General features: G+C 47.2%; 1 protein-coding gene across 1 annotated transcript in view; it reads left to right on the top strand.

Annotated features, from left to right (window-relative positions):
* Positions 1-25,175, top strand: part of PTP4A3 (protein tyrosine phosphatase 4A3) — a 99,719-nt gene that overhangs the window by 21,668 nt on the left and 52,876 nt on the right. The window lies entirely within an intron of this gene.

Raw genomic sequence — 25,175 nt, forward strand, 5'->3', positions numbered from 1 at the left:
TATGGGCCAAGGAGCCCAAACAACAATTGAACAGAGGGGTGCCTCCTCAATCTACGTTCCCTCCACTGGTCATGAAAGTTCTCGAGTTACCTGTATTTTGGCAATTCGTCTGGATGGAAAGAAAGCCACACCTGTTATCATCGCTAAGGGCAAGAAAGATAAGATTGAACGTGTTTCTGGCATTTATGTTCTGGAATCCGAAAAAGCCTGGTGCACACAAGCAGTTATAAGGAGGTGGCTTGATTTAATGCTGCCACTTGTTACGCGAGGTGGTCAAAGAGGTCTGCTAGTCTGGGATTCAGCCAGCACTCACCGCGCTAAAGACATGAAGAAGTTCCTTGCAGAGAGAAGAATAGATCAAATAATGATTCCTGCAGGAATGACTGCCTATCTGCAGACTCTTGATATTGCAATAAACAAGCCATTCAAAGACCATTTGCGTATGGAAATCAACGACTACATTGAAAATAGAATGACAAGAAATCAGCGTGGAAACTTTGTGAAACCTAACCTGCAAGAGGTCGTGAATTGGGTGAAGAATTCATGGGATAAAATCACTGACAGTGTTGTTGCCAATGCACTCCGAGCAGGTTACCTGGATAAGAGGTGCTCATTTACTGAGAGCTCTATCGCTCAACATGAAAGATTGGGGCCAATGGTTCTAAAGGAACTGGAATTGCAAGAAATGAAGGATGGAATTCCGGGTTTGGAGTGTTATGATGATGTTCCAGAAGAAGACGACTTAACTATAATTGAATAAATGTTGATTGTTGTATGCTCCAGAAGAAGATGACTTAATTTTAATTGAATAAATGTAGATTGCTGTACCGTACCATACTGATGCAATAAAAATAAGACATCCCACTGAAAGTAAGCCACCCTGTGTTTTTTTGAGGGAAAAAAGTTATAAGACGGTGTCTTAAAAAAGGGGAAACACGGTAGCTGTTGGTGATGGCTGTGCTCCGGAGTTGGAGGCAGAAATGCTTCTGAATACAGGTTGTGGGAAGGGAGAGGGCTCTTGTGTTCGAATCCTGCTTGCTGGTTTGCTGCAGGCCTCTGGTTGGCCACTGTGAGAAGAGGGTGGGTGGAGTACAGTGGAGCAGATGGGCCCAGCAAGGTCTTCTGATGTTCTTATTTACAGATGGTTCATCCTCATTTGTTTACAGCAGGCATGGCCAAACTTGGCCCTCCAGCTGTTTTGGGACTACAACTCCCATCATCCCTAGCTAACAGGACCAGTGGTCGGGGATGATGGGAATTGTAGTCCCAAAACAGCTGGAGGGCCTGGTTTACAGCGAAGTTAGATCAGTGGTTCCCAAAGGTGCCATCCCTCCCCCAGAGGTGCAGTGGGATTACCTAGCGGGGGCGCTGAGGCAAGTGTGTGGTGGGGGTGGGGCTACTAGGCAAGTGTGTGGTGGGGGTGGGGCTACTTTTCCCGGTGGTCCCCTGTATCACTTCGTCTCCCGTTTTTCTCCATTATTTTCTCCTGCCGGCGGCCATTTTTTTCCCTTTCCGATTTGCCCTTCTATGGGCACCAAAAATGGCCGCCGCCGGCTTCAAAAGTCGCATCTACGCATGTCCAGAAGTGCATAGACGCGACTTCCGGTGTCACACGGCTGCCAGTCCCGGATTCTGCAGACTTCAAAATCTATGTTGCTAAAACTATACTTAAATAGTTTCATTTGGATTTTGAATAAATGTGCAATTAATTGTCACTGCTTAAATTTGTGTGTGTGTGTGTGTGTGTGTCACTCGCTTCCTTGTGCAAACTGCCATTTTTGAATGATGACGTTTATTATGGCACTGAGGGGGCATTGCCCCCAAATTTTTTGGGAACCACTGAGTTAGTTGACTGTTTAGAGAGAACACATTTGTCCTGGTCTGTGATGCAGTGACCGTGATGCTGTGCATTTTCCCTGTCGCTTTCCTTCCTGCAAAAAATCATCTTTTGGAGAAGTGGGATTTTTGCTCAAGACCAGGGGTCGGCAAGGTGTACCTCGCCTGGGCCGGTTCACTCCAGTGGAGATCCCTCCATGGGCCGGATTGCGCGCGCACGATTTCCAGCATCTGTGCAGACACAATTTCCGGCGCCGTGGAAGCGAGGCGCTGCACTGTGCCGGTTTGGGGGTGGCTCGTGGGCCGGTTAAACGACCCCTATGGGCTGCTTGTGGCCCATGGGCCTTAGGTTGACGACCCCTCTCAAGACCTTCCAATCACTCATAGCTGTGCCACCAGGTTTTGCTTGTATGTGATTGAACCATGGCAATAGAAGTTCTCCACGTTTTGGCTCAAGGATCAGCAAATTCACTAGACACAAAACAGGCTAAATCCCCCTGGAGCTGCCTTTTCCTTATTCTGCCTTCGGATTAACCCTTCATTGGGTGAGCGTAAACATTGGAAGTGGGTTGAGATGGCTATCCTTGCCCAATGCTATCAGCAGGTCCCAATATTAAAGAGAAACAATATTCTGAATGAATCAAAAAGTACAAGAAAATCAGACACTGAGGTGTGTCAGGTGCTCATTAACTGTCCTCTGCCATACATTTGCAGGGACTTTTTCTTCGGGCCAGCCGGGTTTTACCGTAAGCGCCGAAATCATTGCGGAAGGAAAAGGCCCCCCTGCCTTTTTCGAGTTCTGCGCTGCTCGAGTAGCTTCTTTTCCCGTAAGATATTTGCATTTCTCCAAGGATTCCGCTCTTCATGCAAATAGAATTAAAAATGTAAGCAGATGTGCGGCGTTAAGCACTTTTAAAAAAAAAAGAGTTTTGCATTTCAGAATTGGCTGTGACAAAGGGGAAGTGATTTTTAAATGTGTGCGGGGGGGGGGGTTCTGGTTGGCACTTGCCTTGACAAAAGTCACTAACAGCTGGATGTGTGATTCTTTTTTTGGATGGAGGAAAAAAACAGCAACACACACACACACACACACACACACAGGTATAAGCTGTGAGTTTCCTGCTTTGCTTTTTAACCAGCAATTATCAAGGGTCTGCAGCCAGAGGGTTTCAACATCTGTGTTTCATCCTGTTTTTCTCTCTCCCCCCCCCATGTCTCTCTGTCCCCCCCCCCCCACTTCTCTGTCTCTCTCCAGATAAGAGCTGCTAGCATTTAAGAAATCACATTCAGCAGCTTTGCAAATATGCTGGTGGTATCTGCTAGAATCCTGGAGGCATTCCAGGGCTTTGAGAGGTCATGAGGTGGCAGACCTCTGCTCTCTGCTAAGCTGACCATTGGTGCACTTAAAGACACGAAACTGTCTTTATTCCCCCCCCCACTGGCCCCATCTATATCTCCAGGTGCCCACATATCCTGACCGAACAGGTAACCCCATGACCTGGGCTTGTCCCCTCCCATTCCCCCCTCCACCCAGTTTATTTATTTCATGGGTAGGCAAACTAAGGCCCAATCTCCTTCTATATCCAGCCTGCAGACAGTCAGGGAATCAGTGTGTTTTTACAGGAGTAGAATGTGTGCTTTTTTAAATAAAAAAAATGCATCTCTGGGATACTTGTGGGGTATAGGAATTCGCTCATTCCCCCCCCCCCCCAAAAAAAATTGTCCGGCCCCCCACAAGGCATAGCTGCCAAGTCTCCCGTTTTCCCCGGGAAACCCCCGTTTTTCCAGCTGTTCCTAGCTGAAAAAACGGATTTTTTTGTTTCCCCCCGGTTTATTCTGGCACGGTGGCCATTTTGGAACTGGGCGGAGCATGCTCAGAAGCGACTTTTGATGCTGCTCTGCCAAGTTCCAAAATGGCTGCAGTGCGACTTCTGGCGTGGCGGCCATTTTGGAACTGGGCAAAGCAGCATCAAAAGTCACTTCTGAGCATGCTCCGCCCAGTTCCAAAATGGTGGCAGCGCTACTTTCGGTCTGCTATTTCTGGCCCGGTCCCTTATTTCTCTGACAGCAACTTGGCAGGTATGCCACAAGGTCTGAGGGACAGTGGACCGGTCCCCTGCTGAAAAAGTTTGCTGACCTCTGATTTATTTCATGAAATCTACGTACCATTTGATTGTTAAAACACAACAACCAACAACCTCAAAGCATTTTACGAAACAAAATTATTAGTGAAAACTTAATGTTCAAAGAATTGAAGCCAGCAATGACCTAAAAAAACCACACACACACACACACACCGGGATTCTGAATATATGGGCAGACTTGCCTAAGCAAAAATGTTTTTAGCAGGTGACGAATGGCGTTTGCGGAAGATGCCTGCCTGGAGTCAAGAGGCAGGGAGTTCCAAAGGGTAATGGGAGCTGCGTGCTGAGAACTTGAGGGAGGCCCATGCTTTGCCAAGCACCAGATAGCTGTTAAAAGTGAGAGGAGGTGTTGCGTAGTGGCTAGAGTTTTCGGAGTAGGAACTGGGAGACCAGAGTTCAAATCCTCATTCGGGCATGAAGCGCGCTGGGTGACTGTTGGCCAGTTTCTGTCTTCTCTGAGCCTAACCCTACCTCACAGAGCTGTTGTTGGGAATGAACAAGGAAGGGGAAAAGAACCATGTGTACCATCTCGAGCTCCTTGGAGGTAACACGTTTTATGCTCGCTCCCAAGAAGCACAGCCCACAGTTGTGAGCCTGCTGGAAGCCTAATTAGGTGCATCGTTAACCTGTGGAACTACCTCCCACAGGAGGCAGTGATGGCAACCAACTTGGATGGCTTTAAAAGAGGATTGGTAAAAATTGTGGAGGAGAAAAGGGCTCTCAATGGCTACTAGCCAGGATGGCTACGTTCTGCCTCCACCGTTGCACGCACCAATGCTTCTGAATACCAGCTGCCGGAAACCACAGGAGAGGAGAGGGCTCTTGTGTTCGAATCCTGCTTGCCGGTTTCCCACAGGCATCTGACTGACCACTGTGAGAACAGGATGCTGGACTAGATGGGCCATGGGATGCAGGCAAGAACTGAACACACTTCTCTCCTTGTGCTCATTTCTATACATATTTTTTCCGAATAGGGATTTTTGTTTTGGGGGTGGGGGCACTTTTTGAGTGTCACATCGTATTGCAAAAATTCAAAATGTGATTCTGTTCCGATCAGAGCACATTCGGAGTTCGAGGTATGGTTTGCATGGGAATTTGCAGAAATCTTCATTGGCTGCCTTTAAAATAGTCCGCGTGAAGTCCTGGCTTGCAAAGAAAGCGAAACCGCAGCAGCTTTTGTGTGTTTGTGTGTGTGTTTTTTTGTGGCAGGGACCCCAAACTAAGGCCCGTGGGCCAGATGCAGCCCAATCGCCTTCTAAATCCGCCCCGCGGATGGTCCGGAAATCAGCATGTTTTTACATGAGTAGAATGTGTGCTTTTATTTAAAATGCATCTCTGGGTTATTTGTGGGGCCTGCCTGGTGTTTTTACATGAGTAGAATGTGTCCTTTTGTTTAAAATGCATCTCTGGGTTATTTGTGGGGCCTGCCTGGTGTTTTTACATGAGTAGAATGTGTCCTTTTGTTTAAAATGCATCTCTGGGTTATTTGTGGGGCCTGCCTGGTGTTTTTTACATGAGTAGAATGTGTGCTTTTATTTAAAATGCATCTCTGGGTTATTTGTTGGGCCTGCCTGGTGTTTTTTACATGAGTAGAATGTGTGCTTTTATTTAAAATGCATCTCTGGGTTATTTGTGGGGCATAGGAATTCGTTCATTCCCCCCCCCCCAAAAAAATAGTTCGGCCCCCCCACAAGGTCTGAGGGACAGTGGGCCGGCCCTCTGCTGAAAAAGTTTGCTGACCCCTGTTTTGTGGCCTCACTGTCTCATTGTCACTGTTAGTGCCGCTCCGGCTGAATTGCAAAAGGCACTTGAAGATTCGAGTCAGAGGCCCGGGCGCATGATGAGACAGTAACCTACTTTCTGTTTCTGGTTGACAGCCCAGATGCAGACCAGGAAATCTGCAAACAGGCAGTGTGCAGTGTGTGTGTGTGAGAGAGAGAAACAGCCAGCCGTTCTTGAGTTCTTGGCGCTGCCATCCGTTGCCAAGGGCAGGGAGCATAGGATAGGACCGCCTGCTTGTCAGGGAGGCTGGCATGGTTTCTGCATGCACAGAGCATTTTCCTTGTGTCGATATGTGAGGAGGAACGCTACGGCCTCAAAAGTTAAATGTCACCAGAGATCGCTTCTGATTTTAATCCGGCGGGGGCACTTAATGCGTTCCTACCCGGGAAACTTGGAATTCTGCCAAGACCGCCTTCGGAATGTCACAGCAAGCGTCACCAATGGGCGGCTGAAAGGGCGAGGTACTTCTCACAGTTCTGCGGTGGCGCCCAAATTTGAAATCTCGCCGGGAGACGCACAGGGCATTCGTTTCTTGAGCTCGCGCACAATTGTCTGCGCAAAACCACTTTCAGGCGTTACGCTCTTCCCATGTGCATTCCCCATGTAAATGCTCAGGATTGCAGAGTTGGAGAATTTCTAACACACTGCTTGCATGACTACTATCACGAGATCGCCTTACCCTTATATATGCTCACACAGCCGCTTCAGTTGGAGAAACTGGCGCCGGTGTTAGAAATTAGGCAGGCGCCAGGAGCATCTTGCTGCTAGCATAGGTCCAGTTAATTTAATGACTACGTGGAGATTTTTGGGCACCAGGTTGGTGATCACAGTTTAAAAGCCCCTGTCTTAGTTAATAAGACCGTTAGCTACCGGTAATTCCATAGTTAATTCCTTTTCCATCTCTGTGGTGTGTGTTTTTCCTCCTTGCATAAAGGGGCAAGTGGATTGTTGTAAGAGCAAGCTACAGTCAAGCAATATAGTTGAGATAATAGAATTGTAGTGTTGCAGGGGACCCTGAGGGTCATCTAGTCCAACCCCCGACGAATAGCGTGGTGGCAGATTTAAGGTGCCATTTGGCACCTACCTTATATATGAGTTTCTAACTTGGCTGGCACTGCTGCAAGTACCACATAATACCCATTTCCCCATTTGTGAGAACTCCATATGTTAGTGTGGCAGCACCTGCACTGTGGAACTCCCTGCCTCTTGACATCGGGAAGTTAATTTTGTTTACCCTTTTCGGCACCTGCTGAAAGCATTATTGTTTAGAGAAGCCTGTCCAGATATTTACAACATTGATGCGAGTTTTAACCTTTCGCTATTTGATATTTTCGAAAGTCTGAAGTGCTTGTTGACCGTTCGTATAGTTTTTGTAAACCGTTTTGAAGTTGTTGTTTTTGCTGTTGATCGTGGGACCCTTATCAATCGCGAGATGAAAATAACGGGGGGATGAATGTTTCCGACCCCCTCTCTCTGTTCCTCCTCGCAATTGGTGTTTGTAGATGTGGATTGTGGATACGATGATTGTTTTAATCATTGCGTGCTTTTGTATTCTTTTAGTTTTTTGTGTATGGCATTTACCCAAAAAAGCCCAACAACTGTGATCACTTAAAGGCTAGAGCATGGGTAGGCAAACTAAGACCCGGGGGCTGGATCCAGCCCAATCGCCTTCTCAATCCAGCCCGCGGATGATCCGGGAATCAGCGTGTTTTTACATGAGTAGAATGTGTCCTTTTATTTAAAATGCATCTCTGGGTTGTTATTATTATTTTTTATTCCCGCAGCTGCAGAATACTGCTTCAGAGCCTAATTGCAACGTACAATACTACCTACCTTTGATCACCCAAAAATTGGCCTTGTCTGACCTAGTCCCCGCCGGCTATATTCCTTTAAGCAGGCAAACGTTCACAAGGGAGGGTATTCCCCACCTATATTCCCCCACCCCCAATTTTATTAGCTCGAGTCAGGTGCTCCCTCTCTGAGCAGGATGCCAGCGATCTTCACCTCGCATGACCCCCCTGTGCCTTTCACGGTATTAATCTATGGGTGCTCTGTTGCATCACAGGAGAAAAGCGCTGTCTGGGTGGGTTAGAAGGAACTGTGCCTGCCAAGGACTTTCCCTTCTGGACCTCATGTTAAAAACAAACAAACCACGCAGGGAACCTGAGCTGTGTTGAACTGAGCATCAGCCCCGTTCGCCTAAGCCCTGCAGCTTTTGGATCAGTTAACCAAAATAAATGCTGAAAACGTTTCCTACCCCCAGCAGGGTGTTGCATTCCCTTTTTGGGCAACCTTCAAGGTGCGAGGTGGCCTTGATGGGACGGGGCAAAAAACGATAGCTCAGTCGGTTAGAGCACGGTGCTGATTCCCGCTGTGGACAGCTGCATATTCCTGCATTGCAGGGGGGGGTTAGGCTAAGATGATCCTCAGAGCCCCCTTCCGTCTCTACAAGTCTGATCCTCCCCTGCCCTTCGTTCATCCTTCTCTATTTGACCCCGGGCAGACCCCACCTGGAGACCTGCTCCCAGAACAATTTAAGGAGGGTGTTGGCAAGCTGGAAGGTGTGCAGACAAGGGGGGGACGAAGATGGTCAAGGGTCTGGAAACCTAGCCTTAGGACAGGCATGTCCAAAGTTTGTTTCGGGGGCCTAATCCGACCCGCCAGTTGATTTAATCCAGCCCCCGTGGCAGCATATGTCCTGGGGTAAAAACCTAAAAAAAGCCAATCAACTTTGGTCGGCCCTCACGCATGTTCTCTCCATCAAATCTGGCCCTCTTTGGAAAAAAAAAGTTTGGGCACTCCTGCTAGGAGGAACGGTTGAGAGAGTTGGGTATGCTGAGCTTGGAAAAGAGGAGACTGAGAGGAGCAATTTCCACATGAAGAGTTACTTCCTTTTACCTGTCCTGATTCTTCCAAAGTTCAGCTTCAATGGGTGGCTTCCAGACTCAAAGTGGTGATCTTTTCGGTTGGGCTCCGCTATGGCAGAGCTTGAAGAGCTGCTGCAAAGGATCTTGGAGGAAACAGTACCAAACCCCAAATCTTCGGCAGCTACAATTAATTTCTGTGCTCTGTCTCGCAGTCTTTCTTCTCCCTCTTTTAGTCCGCAAATGTCCCAAGCGGCGTTCTTTAGCGTTCTGGATCTCAGGAGAGTTTATTGCAATGCATAGCTAAGTATTGGGGTTTTTTTCCCGATGGGCGTTTTTGAAGTCGTTTGCAGCCTTGCGACCTATTGCATTTAGGTTCAACTGAGGAATTTGCAAGGCCAGAAACAGCCCTGCTGCTTTGGATCTTCAGAGCATTGATGTCTGCTGCACGACTTCCATCTTCCCTGACTGCTGGTCCTGCTAAGTTAGGGGTGATGGGAGTTGTAGCCCCAACAACAGCCGGAGATGCAAGTTTGGGAAACCCTGATGTAGTTCAAGCTGCTGCATTGCAGGAATCTTGCCCAACGTGGGCCGCGAACCCACGACCCTGAGATCAAGAGTCTCATGCTCTACCGAATGCCGCCTCCTTCAGCTCCTTGCTCTGCAACTATTGCCCACCCTGTGGACATGCCAGGCAGCCAGCAGGCATGTGTGATGCTCTGTGATTTGGAATTCATTCTGCAGCGAGTCAAGTTGGTGCCATTTGCATTTCTAGACAGTTGCTGGTTCCCGTGGCGGCTGATCTTTTGTTCTTGACTTCATGGTATTGGGCCTGTTCGGCGTGGCTGTCATTCCCCCTTGGTTTCTGTTCAGGCAAATAGCACTGAGATGAGGTCAGGGATTGGTGGAGTGGTCTTGCTGACACAAAGGCAGCTTTTGTTCCTAACTTTGCAGGAAATGGCACCCCCCCCCCACTTGTGTTTCTTAGCAGCAATGGGCATCGTCTCCTACTTTTGCCTCCCTCTCAGCTTTCTGACAACAACCCCCCCCCCCTCCAATCCCGGCTGCGTCAGCAGAAACATTCAGAAAGGGGGGGGGGGTTATTGGCAGAAATACTGATTTGCAAGTATGTGGGAAGCTATTATATTTAAGTGACGTGTGCACAGAACCGTGAAAGTTGGCACCGTGTTTAATCTCATTGCGAGGCCTTGAAAAATGAGACAAAAGGATGCAAAGTGATCTCGCGTTTCTGCAGGAATGCAGGGGAAAATAACTAATACGTCTTGCAGGGTCCAAGCCTTGTTTGACAGGTAGCCTTCCAAGAGCCTCAGGACGGCGGATCTGTTACTAATATCAGAATAAACGCTAGCAGGTGTACTGTTGAAGTCAACAATGTGAGGACTATTGCTTTTGACCACTGAGTTCAGCCGTAAATGTCAGTAAAATTGCCAGAGGTGGGCTATTGCCTGTGCGTTCCCCCGCCTTCCTGCAACACAGTGTGCATTTTAATGAAAATTGCCGCAGCCTATCTTGGAATCTTTGGTACTACCGTAACAGGCACCAGCAGTCTTAGTTCACTATGGTTATATGCCAAGTTAAAGATGTGCGGTGCAAAAAGCAAACAAAAAACACCTCACTGTTTGGGTCAAGCATCGTGTTTGCTTTTCGTTTTGTTCTTGCCTGTTAAATCCCACGAACCATTTGAAAGGAGAGGATGTGCATTTTCAGAGCATGCTGTTAAACCAAAACCAAGCCATTTTGAGACAGGCTGCAAAGTCGCTTTCTAGCTGGCGGCCTTGTGCCGGGCATTGCATGGGAATTCCCAGAAACCAGAAGATCCGATTTTGAAATCGCCGGTTAAAATCAGTGCCATTCTGAAAAGATTCCTCCGCCATCTTGATTCAGATTGGCACCGTGCCAAAAGAGGTGTCCAAAGGTAGAGCCCGGCAGCTTTCCAAAATATATAGCAGACGAATTATCCGGGGTGCAAAATTCCCACAATCGCCTGCTTACTCAGGCACCTGAAAATTGCAGCATGCTCATTGCTGGCTAGCAAAGTGTGGTTTAATCAGAGTCAGTTTAGCATGGGAGGTAAGCTTCCAATTTGGATCCCACCCAGGCAGAACATCCCTTGAGACGACTTCTCATCGTCTCGAGAGATTTGAAAGTCCTGCCCGCTGAGAGCACATAGAGTTTCATTGAAAGTTTGCTCCTCAGATAGGTTTGTTTGACATTGGTCACTTGGAGATGGGTCATTGAGGTTGGTCTTTTGTCTCCCTCTTTGTGTGTGTGTGTGTGTGTGTGTGTGTGTGTGTGTGTGTGTGTGTGTACATGTGTACTGTATATGTCCGATACAAACACTGGGTCACAGGAATGGGTGGCCCATTGGCTTTCGGGCCAGATCTCTGTGAACTTGACCAGTTCTTCTCCATACAGGATGCACTCATCCAAAGGGAGCGGTTGGCGCTGTGGTCTAAAACACGGAGCCTCTTGGGGTTGCTGATCAGAAGGTCAGCAGTTCAAATCTGCGCGACAGAGTGAGCTCCCGTTGTTTCGTCCCAGCTCCTGCCAACCTAGCAGTTCGAAAGCATGCCAGTGCAAGTAGATAAATAGATACGGCTGTGGAAGGAAGGTAAACGGCGTTTCCGTGCGCTCTGGTTTCCATCACGGTGTCTCGTTGCACCAGAAGCGGTTTAGTCCTGCTAGCCACATGACCCAGAAAGCTATCTGTGGACAAACGCCAACTCCCTCGGCCTGAAAAGCGAGTTGAGCGCCGCAACCCCATAGTCGCCTTTGATTGGACTTAACCATCCAGGGTTCCTTTACATTTACCTTTTTTGCACTCATCCAATCCATTATGCTCTGCCCTGGGAGTCCCTTCCAGCTGGATGTTGAGGCAGGCCCCTTGCAGAACCACAGATTTGCGCATGTTACATTGGAAACCCAGTTCTGCCCCAAGTTTCCTGGCCCTGCAAACACCCAGGAAGGCCTTCCTGTTTCGCCCAGCTTTCACAGGAGTGCCCTAATTATTGGTTGGTGCAGTTTTAGTTCTGCAGCCTGGGCTTTGTTTTAATTATGTGGTCTGTGATTTAATTAGATATTGCACAATGGGTTATATAATAAACATAGCACACACTCACACCGCTGTGCCAGTAAAGTGGCCAGCATGGGAAGAAGAGCAGAGAAAAGGCTGGTATATTTTTACCAACATTTGGAGGGGTGCAAAAAAAAACCCAAAAAAAATGCTTTTGCGCTCTCCTACCTAGCACTTTCTTCTTCCACAAAGTTTCCTTTCCTTTGAGTCTAGAGACTGAGAAAAGCAAGTAAGGATTGAGCTCGCAGCCAGAAAATGTAGTGATGGGCGCTATCTTTAAGATGTGGAACGGTCTCCCTCGGGAGGTTGTGGACTCTCCTTCCTTGGAGGTTTTTAAGCAGAGATTGCATGCCCACCTGCCATGGATGCTTTAGCTGAGACTCCTGCATTGCAGCGGGTTGGACTAGATGACCCTCGGCGTCCCTTCCAACTCTATGTCGTCTGCACCAGTGTTCGAAATTAGGCACGTTTTGCGAATGGCACAGCTCCATTTGCGGCCATGTGGAGACCTCTGGGTGCCAGGTTGGCGACAGATGTCTCCATCTGGCTGGCCCCTCCAGCTTTCCTAAGCAGGTAAGCAGAATAACCTGTTAATTGCATTTATATCCTACCTTTTCCTCCAAGGAGTACATGGTTCACCCCCTTCCTCAGTTAATCCCTACAACAACCCTGTGAGGTAGGTGAGGAGAGGCTGTGACTGATGCCAAGGTCACCCAGTGAGCTTCATGACGGAGTGGGGATTTGAACCCCGATCTCCCAGGTCCTATTCCACTGTGCCACATGACTTCCTGGAGTCCTTCTGCTATTGGGCAGCTCTGTCAATTTTAAGTAGGTTAATAAATAAATATGGGGAGAGCAAAATGTCACTTGGAGAAGGACCTGAAATATTTTCCTTGAAGCTTGCATTTGATTCTTTCTGGATTGTTTCATTGAATGTTTTGATGTGTTGTGAAGAGCTTAGAGATATTGGTAAAGGTAAAGGACCCCTGGCGGTTAAGTCCAGTCGCAGACGACTCTGGGGTTGCGGCGGTCATCTCGCTTTACAGGCTGAGGGAGCCAGAGTTTGTCCGCAGACAGTTTTTCCGGGTCATGTGGCTAGCATGACTGAGCAGCTTCTGGCGCAACGGGATTTACCTTTCCACCGCAGCGGTACCTATTTATCTACTTGCACTTTAAGGTGCTTTCGAACTGCTAGGTTGACAGGAGCAGGGACAGAGCAACGGGAGCTCACCCTGTCGTGGGGATTCAGACCGCCGACCTTCAAACTTTCCTCTATCCACTTTCCATAAACTTCTTACTTGCCTTTTCACTAAACTAAAAATTCCTAAATGCTGCAAGCTTTCACCATTGCAGAGCTTGCTCCATCCCTTTGATAATTTTGGTTGCCCTTTTCTGAACCTTTCCCAGCTCTGCAACATCCTTTTTTTTGTGGCGAACCAAGGATGGGTTTTCCACAATATCTTATGGAAGCCACTTCCATTCCTCATCCTCTTGAGCTGTTCACTGGCTCCCAGAGTTGAGTAGTTCAGAAACAGAGAGACACTTGGCAAGCAATGAACGCAGCCCCCCATTTTCCTCCCCCCAGTGGAGTTTTGGAGCTGGACTATGACAAAGTCGCAAAGCTGGAAGGGGGCGATGCTTAGCAAATATAGCTTGGGAGATGGAGAAGCTGGCAAGTGAAGCATTGGGAGGAAACAAACCAGGGACGTTTTCCATTTGTTTGCATTGGTGTGGGAGAGCTTGGCATTGGAAAGGTCCAGATCATTGCTTGGCATTTTGGAAAGACACTCCATGTGTAAAGAGGAAGGAATAACATGAGTAGGCAGAGAAGGAGAGGCCTGGGCGCGTTACTTACAGCATTTGGAAGCTTGGGACCTGATACAGGACTCCAGAAGATCTTGAAGACACCCGGCTGGTAAAGAGTGACCTATAGCATCAGTTGTTGTTGTTGTTGTTGTTGGCATCCATCTGTCTTGGGAGAAAATGGAAGGGTGTGTTTCTGGGGGTGAAGTCAGACTGTTGGAAGGTCGTAGCACCTGCTGTCGCTTTAGATCATTGTTTGAAATTGTTGTTATTCAGTCGTTTAGTCGTGTCCGACTCTTCGTGACTCCATGGACCAGAGCACGACAGGCACTTCTGTCTTCCACTGCCTCCCACAGCTTGGTCAAATTCATGTTCGTAGTTTCGAGAACACTGTCCAACCATCTCGTCCTCTGTCCTCCCCTTCTCCTAGTACCCTCAATCTTTCCCAACATCAGGGTTTTTTTTTCCAGGGAGTCTTCTCTTCTCATGAGGTGGCCAAAGTATTGGAGCCTCAGCTTCAGGATCTGTCCTTCCAGTGAACACTCAGGGCTGATTTCCTTCAGAATGGATATTCCTTAATATCCATTAATATTAAAGATATTCCGTAAGAATGGATATGATTTCCTTAAGAATGTTTGAAATTAGCCAGGCGCATTTTGCATGCGCCTAGCTATTGGTCGCTTGGGACCAAGTGAAGATACCAGGGTGCCAGGATGGCGTCTGACATCTCCAACTTTTGGGGGTGCATGCCTGGGGACCATTGGATCAGGGCTGTTTTCACACGCCACTACCCCACCCTGTAGAATTCTCTCAGTGACCTTTTATCTGCACGGTCAGAATGAATTTCAGGAAGCAGTTTGCTTTTTTGGTGCACCCTGAGCAGGAGAAGTGAACAGCGTTATAACTAATTGTTGCAGATTGACTTACCCCACTGCCCTGCTAACAGTTGTGAATGTTATGATCCGTGTCACCATTTTGAGAAAAAGAGGTCTGAATAGGCCTATATATGGACTGTCCCTGAGTCAAGTGACTTTCCTTCTTTAAGATCTCAGAGCTCTTAAAGCCCACCTCAAGATTGTCATCTGAACTAGCCAGATGCTTAGCTGAGAATCAATCAGAAGGCAAAACAAAATTATTGTCTAGAATGTATGACTTGTTGTTAGAATGGTATACAAAAGACGAACTGACAAAAGAGGTGATGATCAAATGGGCAAAAGATGTTGGGCAGAACATAGATTATGATTGTTGGTTAAAGCTGTGGAATCAATCGTTAAAATTTACTGCATGTACCGCACTGAAAGAGAATACTTGGAAGATGATATATAGATGGTATTTAACTCCAGTGAAATTATCTAAAATGTATAGAATGAATGATAGAATGTGCTGGAAATGCAAGGAGAGGGAGGGAGATTTTTATCATATGTGGTGGAAGTGCGATAAAGTTAAAGAATTTTGGGAAATGATATATAATGAACTGAAGAAAATCTTTAAATATACTTTTCCCAAAAAGCCTGAACTATTTTTGTTAGGAATGAGAGGTCAAGAAATTAAAAGAGAAGATAATGTATTATTTTTATATGCAATAACAGCGGCCAGGACTTTACTAGCCCAAAAGTGGAAGACACAGGATTTACCGACGATCGGAGAGTGGCAGACAAAAATGATGGACTATGCAGAACTAGCGAGACTCACTAGCGGGATCCGAGACCAGGGGGAAGCAAAGTTCCTAAAAGACTGGAGTAAATATGTGGATTATATGGAAAAGAACTGTAGAAGTTTAAAAACTTTTGCAGGGTTGAAGTAAATCCTGCGAATCGAACTTAAGGGGAAGAAATAAAGAAACTGCGAGATAAGCTCTGATTAGAAAACCCGATGAGGGGAGGGAGGGAAGTCACAGTAGAATGTAGGTTAAGGTGTTATTTTGTAATTTGTATGTTTAAATGTGCAATAATTGGAAAATTTAATAAAATGTTATATATAAAAAAAAGAGAATCAATCAGAGTTAGTCCATCATTTGAAAAATAAGACTTTAGAGCCATTTTGCCCCCAAAATAGCAACTAGACATTTCGTTTTCGTGTGTGTAACCTTGGTTTAAGGAGACATTTGGCGCCTAGCTTATACACCTGAGTTTCTTACACTGCCGTAGAGACATGTTTTGTTGCAGTTGGGGACATGATGGCATCTGGTTGAGCTGCTGCAGATACACCAGGGCGTTTCGTCTCTCTGCGCTCCGCCCAGCAGTCAAAAAGCGCCGCTGCGTGACAGCCCAGCCGGCTGATCTGTGGAAATGTCTTGTTGCTGTTTTATTCTGAATTGTTTTCTTTGATGGTTTAATGTGTTGAAAACTGCTTTGAGGTTTTTTTTTTTTACTTTTAAGATACAAAGTGGTATAGAAATGAAATGAATAATGCCAATAATAAACTCCACTAAAAAAAGGCGAGTAGACAGTCCACTGTGGCGACCATAAATAGGTTTAAGGTATCGTTTGGCGATTAGCTTATGCATCTGGAACACCTAGCTTACTAGCAGTACATGTGAAAAGGATCTAGGGGTCTTGGTGGACCACAAGCTTAACATGAGTCAATAGTGTGATGCAGCAGCAAAAAAAAAGCTAACGCTATTCTAGGCTGTGTCAACAGAAGTACAGTGGTACCTCTACTTACGAATAACTCTACTTACGAATGGAGCTCCGTCCGCCATCTTGGATGCTGTTTAAATAGGATTTTTTCTACTTACGAATTTTTAGATAGGGTTGCTTCTACTTACGAATTTTTTCTCCCAATGCATTCCTATGGGATTCAACTTACAATTTTTTTCTTCTTACGAATGTGCGTTCGGAACGCATTAAATTCGTAAGTAGAGCTAGCACTGTATAGGGTCCAGAAGATCAAGGGAAGTAATACGGTAGTACCACTCTATTCTATTCTATTCACTCTATTCTGCCTTAGTCAGACCACACCTGGAATACTGTGTCCAGTTCTGGCCACCACAATTTAAGAAGGATGTTGACAAGCTGGAAGGTGTGCAGAGAAGGTGACCCAAGATGATCAGGGGTCTGGAAACCAAGCCTTATGAGGGGCAGTTGAAGGAGCTGGGTATGTTTAGCCTGGAAAAGAGATAGGATAGCCATCTTCAAATATGTGAAGGGCTGTCACATGGAAGAGCTTGTTTTCTCCTTCTCTGGAGGGTAGGACTCGAACCAATGACTTCAAGTTGCAAGAAAGGAGATTCTGACCAACATTTGGAAAAGCTTTCTGACGCAAGAGCTGTTGGGCAGCGGAACAGACTCCCATGAAAGGTGGTGGATTCTCCTTTCCTTGGAGGTGTTTAAGCAGAGGTTGGATGGCCATCTGTCATGGGTGCTTTAGTTGAGATTCCTGCATCGCAGCGGGTTGGACTAGATGACCTTTCCAACTCTTAGATTCTGTGATTCTATGAGTTTCTAGCACTTGCCCTGCAGTGAACTCTCTTCCCTAGATGAAAACCGGCAAGTGGATGTGCCGGTCCCAATGGAGCTAAGAAGCCAGGATTGGGAGAATTAATGGAGATTCCAGAAGAGCATAAGAAAAGCCTGCTGGATCCGGCCAACGGCCCATCATCCTGCTCTCACAGCAGCCAAGCAGATACTGCAAAGGGAAAACCCTCAAGTGCGAGAGCTAGTTTCCCCTCCCGTGGTTTCCCGCAAGTGAGATTCGGAAGCGTTGCTTTGTCCAGTTGTGGAGGCTGAGCTCATGTCAGCAAACTGGCCTGTTCCTCCGCTCCCTCGCTGCATATTGATTTGGATCCAGCTTGCCCCCCTTGGTGTGTTTCCCCCCCCTGCCAGGCCCCTTGGTAGCTCACATTCTCTCTCTGTCTCTTGCCGCTGCTGCTCCAGGCCTTGGCAGGCTGCCACCCAGAGCTGGAGTGCTCTGCCTTTGCAAAGCTGCCAGTTTAAATGATTATGTTACGATTCCCCGTAGAGTTGGCCTCCCTCTTCTCCCTTCTTAAGCTTCCCCTCTCCCTCCCCGCCGCTGCCTTTCCTCTTCAAATTGGCACTTGAGATTGCTAATTGAAGGCAGACACCGCCGCTCGGGACAGGACGGAGAGACGCCTCGCGTTCCCGTCCTTTTCTCTGGAAGACGCCCCGCAGGTTCCCGTCCCCAAAGGCGACGCTCTGCTTTGGGGGGGGGAGGCGGCAGAAGCGACAGCTGTCCGCAGTGGGGGCGACTCTCAAGGTAGGTCCGGACGCCTGTTTCGGCCACGTCAGGAGAAGCCAGCCGTGGGTCCCCGGAGTGCGCAGGCGGAATTTCTCTGAAAGCTCTTTTGCGGGTCGTCCACAGCCTCCTGGAAGCGCTGGGAGATTTATTGGAGAACTATCAGGGTTGGGAAAGTCTCTCCCTTTGAGGTTGAGGACTTGCAGCTGTTGGCTCAAGGCGGGGGGGGGGGGGTGGCGGCTTGGCGGGGAAATCCCAGAAAATGCCATTGGTGAGGGTTTCTCTTCCCCTGACGTTATCTGCTTCCAGGCTCTGCAAAGCGCCGGAGCTGTGCGTGCCTTTGCCGGATCAGCCTTAATTCTTACAAGCTGGAGTAGTCGAAGGGGCCTGCAGGAAATAAATGCATGCTGCAGGAAGTTCCCTTTCAACCATGCCCTGATTTGAGCATTGCAGCCGCTTGCGCGAGGCTTACGTTGCCCCCGTGCTAGGCGCTGTAGAAGAAGGAGATAGGAAGTGTTGTCTGTTGCAGAGATGGTATGACAGCAAAAGCTGTTTGAGGGTAGGAAGGAATCCTTCGGAAGGGGGGTGGGGGGTGGAGAGTTCTAAGCAGAGGCCGGATGCCCATCTTTCCAGGGAGGGACTCTTCAGCTGCAATTCCTGCATTGCCAGGGGTTGGACTAGATGACCGTTGGTGTTCCCTCCCCATTCTGCAATCCCATGAATCTGCACTACGCCACGCCGCCTGGCTGAAGCCAAGCAGCTCTGCACCTGTTCATTGCTGAGATGGGTTTCACGATGGTGAAAAGGTGGACTACAAATGAAAGAGAATCGATGTGCTAGATTGATAAAATGGACAAAAGGCCAGGGATTGAGTTTTGCTGCGAGATCCATTTACTGCTGTTATTTATATTCCTTTTTTTATTTTCTGGTTCGCTGTCTTAATCCGTTTTGCTCTCTATAGCTTATTTATTGTGAAGCCACCCCGGGGACTTCTCTCCCCCCGGCTGCCCAAATATTTTATGGTTTTCGCTTTTATTGATCTCGTGGTGGGGGGAATGAGCCTGTTGGGTTGCGAGTTTCATCGGCAAACCTTCCTCTTTTATTTGCATATAGCTTTCATTGTTCAGAGAGCTTCAACATAGGTGATCATCAGCAACAGAAACTCGGATCATAGAATTAGAGAACTGTAGAGTCGGAAAGGGGACCCCAAGCTTCATCTAGTCCAACCCTCTGCAATACAGGAATCTCAGCTAATTGCCAAATGGCACTTAAACCTAGGTTAGTGTTGCCACAACGGAATGTCTAGGTGCCACCCCCCCCCATGGAGTTGTTGTCGTTGTTTGCATTTCTACACCGCTTTATATTTTAAAGGGGGGGGGATATCAAAGCGGTTTACAACACATTAAAACACCAAATGAAACAATCCCGAATGAAACAGAATTCAAGCTTCCAGGGTAATATTTCAGATTCTTCTCTTAAGTGGCAGGTTGCTTTCTCCATACATAGTTACCTGCCTCATTTATATAGCTGCCCCATAGCAGAAGAAGTCTAGGAAACCAGGGTGGTCTAATGGTTAGAGCAGGCATAGGCAAACCCGGCCCTCCAGATGTTTTTGAGACTACAGTTCCCATCATTCCTGACCACTGGTCCTGTTAGCTAGGGGTGATGGGAGTTGTAGTCCAAAAACATCTGGAGGGCCGAGTTTGCCTGTGCCTGGGTTAGAGTGATAGACTAGGACCGGGGAGATCCGGGTTCAAATCTCCCACTGGGGATTTGCCACCACCTGACACCAGAACAGTGTGATTCTGGCGTCAAGTTTGCGGCATGGAAGCAGCAGCAGAACACGGAGCGTGGACTGCTGCTTCTCGTCCCCGCACAGGAGGGGGCTGGGCTAGATGACCCTCTGGTCCCTTTTCCACTCCACTGCTTTTGTTCACCGCAGTGATTGCGCAGGAAGCTGTCTGAGATGTGTGGATGTCTTGGAGAGGAAGGTATTTGTGGGGGAGACAGGTTGACTCATCTTGAGACCGGCTTCCAGCACGCAGCAGTCTCCGAAATTAAATTCACTGCCTCCCCTAGCAACCGCATTGGTGGACCCCTGGAGACAATAACGGCAAGCGCTCTCTCTTTCATGTGCTCCTCTCCATCCTGGAAGGGCGCATGGAGCAATGGGTGCATGCCTGCATTTATTTGGCGCATGCATTCCTGCATTTATTTATCCCCTCCGCTCCCTTTCCTCTTTCTAACCCTCCCTTCTCCAACCCCTCCAGCCCTTTCTCTCCCTCCGGCTCCTACAGAGCAACGAAACTCCCTCCCTGCTCCTTTCTAACACATGGAAGTTTATCCCAAGGACGGCACATGCTCCCGAGTGCAGGGGTGGAGCGCCGGACAGAGGTTCCGGTTCGTGAGTCATCCAGAGGGACAGGAAGGTACATGCGTCTCTGCTTCCTTTTCCTCCTCCGACCAGGTCACTGTGAGCACACGCCGGTGTGCGTTTGCGGGTTCGGTCATCTTCTTCTTGCTTTTTAAGAAAGAAAGGAAAACCCCCAAAGGAAGCAGAAGGAGAGAAAGGGTGGGGAGAGGAAGGTGAACTCTCGGAATGTGCATTTTTGAACGTCCGTCCTTTTTATAGCAGATGCCGTTTCCTTTTGCTTCCAAATGCAGAGGCTCTCTGGACAGTCCCTCTCTCTTTGGAGCTGTCCTGCACATTTCCTGCCGGAGGGGCAGATGTCTGCGGCTATTGGTGGCTTTTGTTCATTGAGGGGGGGAAACGTCTGGGCGGATGACACTGTTGCTTCCTCTCCCCTCCTCCGCCCCCCTCTCGCGCTCCCTTCCCATCTTTCCGGCTTCCACTTGCAGATGTTTGGGGCGGTTGGGTCCCCGCCTCTCCTCACTCCCTCTAACCCTTTCATCTTCGACATCCTGCCTCTCCACGCCCTTCCACCCACTGGGAATTGGGCCGAACAGTTGCTTTCCTGTTGCTCCCCTCCTTATGCCAGACGCACCCAGCTGCTTCTCCCTTTTCTCTCTCTCTCCCCCCTTTTTCTTTTGTCTGCAAAACAGTCCTCGAAATTGCAAGCGAGGAATCCAGCCGCCACCGGAGTGAATGCAAGCAGAGGTCCTCAGGATAGAGTAGGGTGGGTCCCAATCCTTTGCTGCTCCTGTGCCGGCTCTTAAAACATCCCCAGTTTGGTTTCTCTCTTTTTTAATAAAAAAAAAGCTAAACTTAAATTTTATTATGCCTGTTGACGCACAAAAATCCATTCAGAATTGAAGAGGGTCATTTAAAGAGCAAATCGTAAATAAGTACAGTGGTACCTCGGTTTCCAAACACAATTGGTTCCGGAAGTCTGTACTTAACCTGAAGCGTACTTAACCTGAAGCGGACTTTCCCATTGAAAATAATGGAAAGTGGATTAATCCGTTCCAGACGGGTCTGCGGAGTACTTAAACTGAAAGTACTCAAACCGAGGCGTACTTAAACCGAGGTATGACTGTATTAGATCGCCTCTTTCCTTTAACACAACTCTCTCTGTATTTTAAATATGCAATTGCATAAATAATCCAAACATCATTATCATTGTCTTCTGTAAATATCGGAGCAAAAGTATAAAATTGTTAGTATAAATTTGTGTGCCTGATCAGGGTTAAAAGGCATGCCAGTAAATAGATAAACAGGCTAAATTTCATTTGCACGATGCCCTCTTGAACCACATGCTGTCTGTTCTTATCCCCATTACTCCTAATTCTTTCTAGATACGATTCGTAACTCCATTTATTTTGTATTCCACTGGAGGTTACTATCATATCTTGACACTGTGGTTCATTTTATTACTTCTGGTTTCCTTTCCCTGCTTCATGACCTTTGCAAGTATCCTTGGTGCATAGCCTTGCCTCCTGGGCTCCACTAGAATTTTAGAAATTTGGAGATGGAAGGGACCCCAAGGATCATCCAGTCTGACCCCCCCTGCAATGCAGGAATCCTGCCCACAGCTATCCCTTGGGTGGGCTCGGACCACCAACCTTCTGGTGAACAGCTAGATGCACTGAGCCATTGTGATTAGTGCCTTGAATGAACAGGGTGATCCCTCCCCCAAGGAACACCCCAATATATCAGTGGATTTGGGGTGTGTGCATGTGACTGAGTAGCAGTGGTCGAGCTGCCTTTTGTGGGGCCTTGCCCCCGTGATTAAAGTTAGACGGGCTCCAACACTCTTTTCTTTGGGTGCAAAAAACCCCCACCCATTTTATTTGTACTGGCTTTTTCAGAAGGATGTGTCAATTTGTGGGCATTGTTCAACTTGTGGGCTTTGATGGTGTTTCCTGCTTGGCAGGGGGTTGGACTGGATGGCCCTTGTGGTCTCTTCCAACTCTATGATCCCATCCCCCCCTGAAAACTGCTGTAAACTAACCAGATGTTTAACTGAGAATCAATTGCAACCAGTCCATCATTTGAAAAATAAGACTCAGAGCCACCTTTCCCCAAAATGGCAACTAGACATTTTGTTTTGGTGAGTGTAACCTTGGTTTAAGGAGACATTTGGTGCCTAGTTTATACAACTATGAGTTTCTAACAGCGGTCAGCCTGATCCAGCAGATTCTTTTTTTTCTTTTTTTAATGGGAACACAGGAAACATCCATAGGATTCCCACATACTTCCCCATCTGTACTCTTTCCAGACCTGGAGATTAGCGCAGGCATGTCCAAAGTCCGTTTCAGGGGCCTAATCGGCCTGCTGGTCGGTTTAATCTGTGGCCCCTGTGGCAGTTTATTTCCTGGGGTAAAATCCTAAAAAAAAACCTCAACAACTTCAATCCTAAAAAAAAAGCTCAACAACTTTGGTTGGCCCTCACGGCCCTTCACTTCATCAAATGTGGCCCTCTTTGAAAAAAGTTTGGACAACCCTGGATTAGCTCAGTGGTGTATACCACATGCGTCGAATGCAGAAAGCCCCAAAATTTCAGCTGCAGACAATCTCTAGAATCATAGAATCATAGAGTTGGAAGAGACCACAAGGCCCATCCAGTCCAACCCCCTGCCAAGCAGGAAACACCATCAAAGCATTCTTGACATGTGCCTGTCAAGCCTCTGCTTAAAGACCACCAAAGAAGGAGACTCCACCACATTCCTTGGCAGCAAGTTCCACTGTCGAACAGCTCTTACTGTCTGGAAGTTCTTCCTAATGTTTAGGTGGAATCTTCTTTCTTGTAGTTTAGGTAGAATCTTCTTTCTTTCTAGTAAGAGGGTCTCGGGCAGCATGGGACAGAGGGCAGTTTCTGCTTGCAAAGCAGCCACCAGTCAGGACGCACTTGGTGGACAAATTGTCTGCCTGGGTCAGGGGTTGGCAACGTGCAGCCCATGGGCCGAATGCGGCCCACGAAGACCGTTTTACTGGCCCCTGAGCCGCCCCGAACTGAGCCGCCCACTCGGCGAGCCCCTCGGCAAGCGCTGTTTTAAACTGGCGCAACGACTTACCTAGCAGCACCGGAAATCGCGTCTGCGCACGCACAGATACCGGAAATCGTGTCTGCACATGTCCAGACGCAGGAAATGGCTTCTGTGCAAGTGAGATTTTCAGCGTCTGGCCATGTGCAGAAACTATTTCAGGCGCCGCGGACATGCACTGACACGATTTCTGGCAGCGTGCTGCGCCAGTCCGGCCCACAGACTATCTCTGTGGGAGTGATTCGGCCCATGGCCGGTAAACCTTGCCAACCCCTGGCCTGGGTTATGAATTAGCTTCCGATACACCCTTTTGACTTCAGCTAGTTTGCAATACCAGGTACCATCAGACCTTGCCCAGTTTTGACTTGCACGCTATTATTAGCATGCATGAGAGAGTTTAGCAGGTGGGGGGACAAAACCAGGCCCTTTCTTCCTCTTCCAATGTTTTTGTAGGATAAAAACGGACAGGAAAGCAGGGCAAAGAGGAAGAGGTAGCAAGGAGGGTCAGTTGTGGGTCTTCTTGCAAGGCTTCTGAATTTTTGCATGAGCAGAGTGATGTGGTCCAAGGCGCTGTCGCAGAAACCGCCATTTGCCCCAAGGCCCCTAAATTAAGAACCGGCCCTCTTTCGCCTCAATCACAATTGCTATATTTGGGGAATGTGTAGGCAAACTGTGGTAAACCGCAGAAGTCGAGAGGGCACCTGAATGAAGTTTATTCATAGCTGGAGGCAGGACCCATTTCTCCCCCTCCAGAACTCCTCACCCCCTTGACAGACTTAGCAACAACAGAGTAAGTTGTGCTAGCAAAAAAAGATTAAATAAAATGCAGCCTTAATTCTTGTTGTCCATGTAGGTCTCATCTGGGTATACAGCAGGGTGGATTTGATTTAAATCAAATTGATTTAAATCACTAGTCAGTAAGACTGGAGTTTTTTTTGTTGTTTTTTTACAGAAATGCTCATTCTTGCTGGTATAATCTTAATATTTACAACCCGATGAAGGTTTCATTTTTGGAAAAATAAATTTTCTGAGTAGTTTTTACAGTTATATCAAAAATTTGCTGATTTGGTTATACTACAGTATTAGAAATACATAGATAATTATGAAATTATTGTGAGGTTTAATATTAACTGCTTATATTTGGGCAACTTTTCTGCTGTACTTCATTGGAAGGAGAAAAATAATCATTTCCTTAATAACAATTTATTTAACTAAAGCAATAACATTATAGCATATGTATCCATGTTTGTTAACTGAAGTGGTTAAACTTTGTTTGGTTTTTCTTTTTAAAAACCAACAACTTAGACTGAGTTTTAGCACACATGAAAAACTTAAAACAAATCCATATTTCCTGATGAATAGCCTTTGGGCTATAATGTAACTTAAACAGAAAACTATATTTAGAAAGATTTTTGTCTCCAAAAGCATTTTATTTTAAAAATCCAATTAAAAAAATTAAAAATATCACAAAGCACAGAACATCTATTGTTGTTATTTATTAGATTTGTATGCCACTCTTCATCCATAGATTTCAGGGCTGTTCACTGCATAGAAATACAAGGTCCAGAGGGTGGCAATATGAGAGCAGGGCCTTCTCTGCAGTGGCTCCCCGTCTGTAGGATGCTCTCGCTAGGGAAGTTCGTCTGGCGCCTTCATTAGACACATTTAGGCGCTAGGCAAAAATGTTCCTTTTTTACCAGGCTTTTGGTTGACTTGATTGACATCCTATGCCCTTTTAAAATGTGGCTCTCTTTTTTGGGGGGGAAGGGGGGTTATTACTCTTATTTTGATTTTATAGGTTGTGATCTTTTCTGTGAACTGCCCTTAGACCTCCTGGTATAGGGTGGTATATAAATTCAATAAATCAATAAAAATAAATAAATCAACAAGAACAAATCAATACTCCCCCAAACACATTCAAAAGTGTATTGGATGTTGATCAGCCAAAGGCCTGGGAGGGGAGGAATGTTTTTGCCTGGCACCTCAAGATATGGAATGAAGGTGCCAGGCGAT

Source organism: Zootoca vivipara, chromosome 8, assembly GCF_963506605.1.
Source record: "Zootoca vivipara chromosome 8, rZooViv1.1, whole genome shotgun sequence".
In the NCBI taxonomy this organism is placed as follows: domain Eukaryota; kingdom Metazoa; phylum Chordata; class Lepidosauria; order Squamata; family Lacertidae; genus Zootoca; species Zootoca vivipara.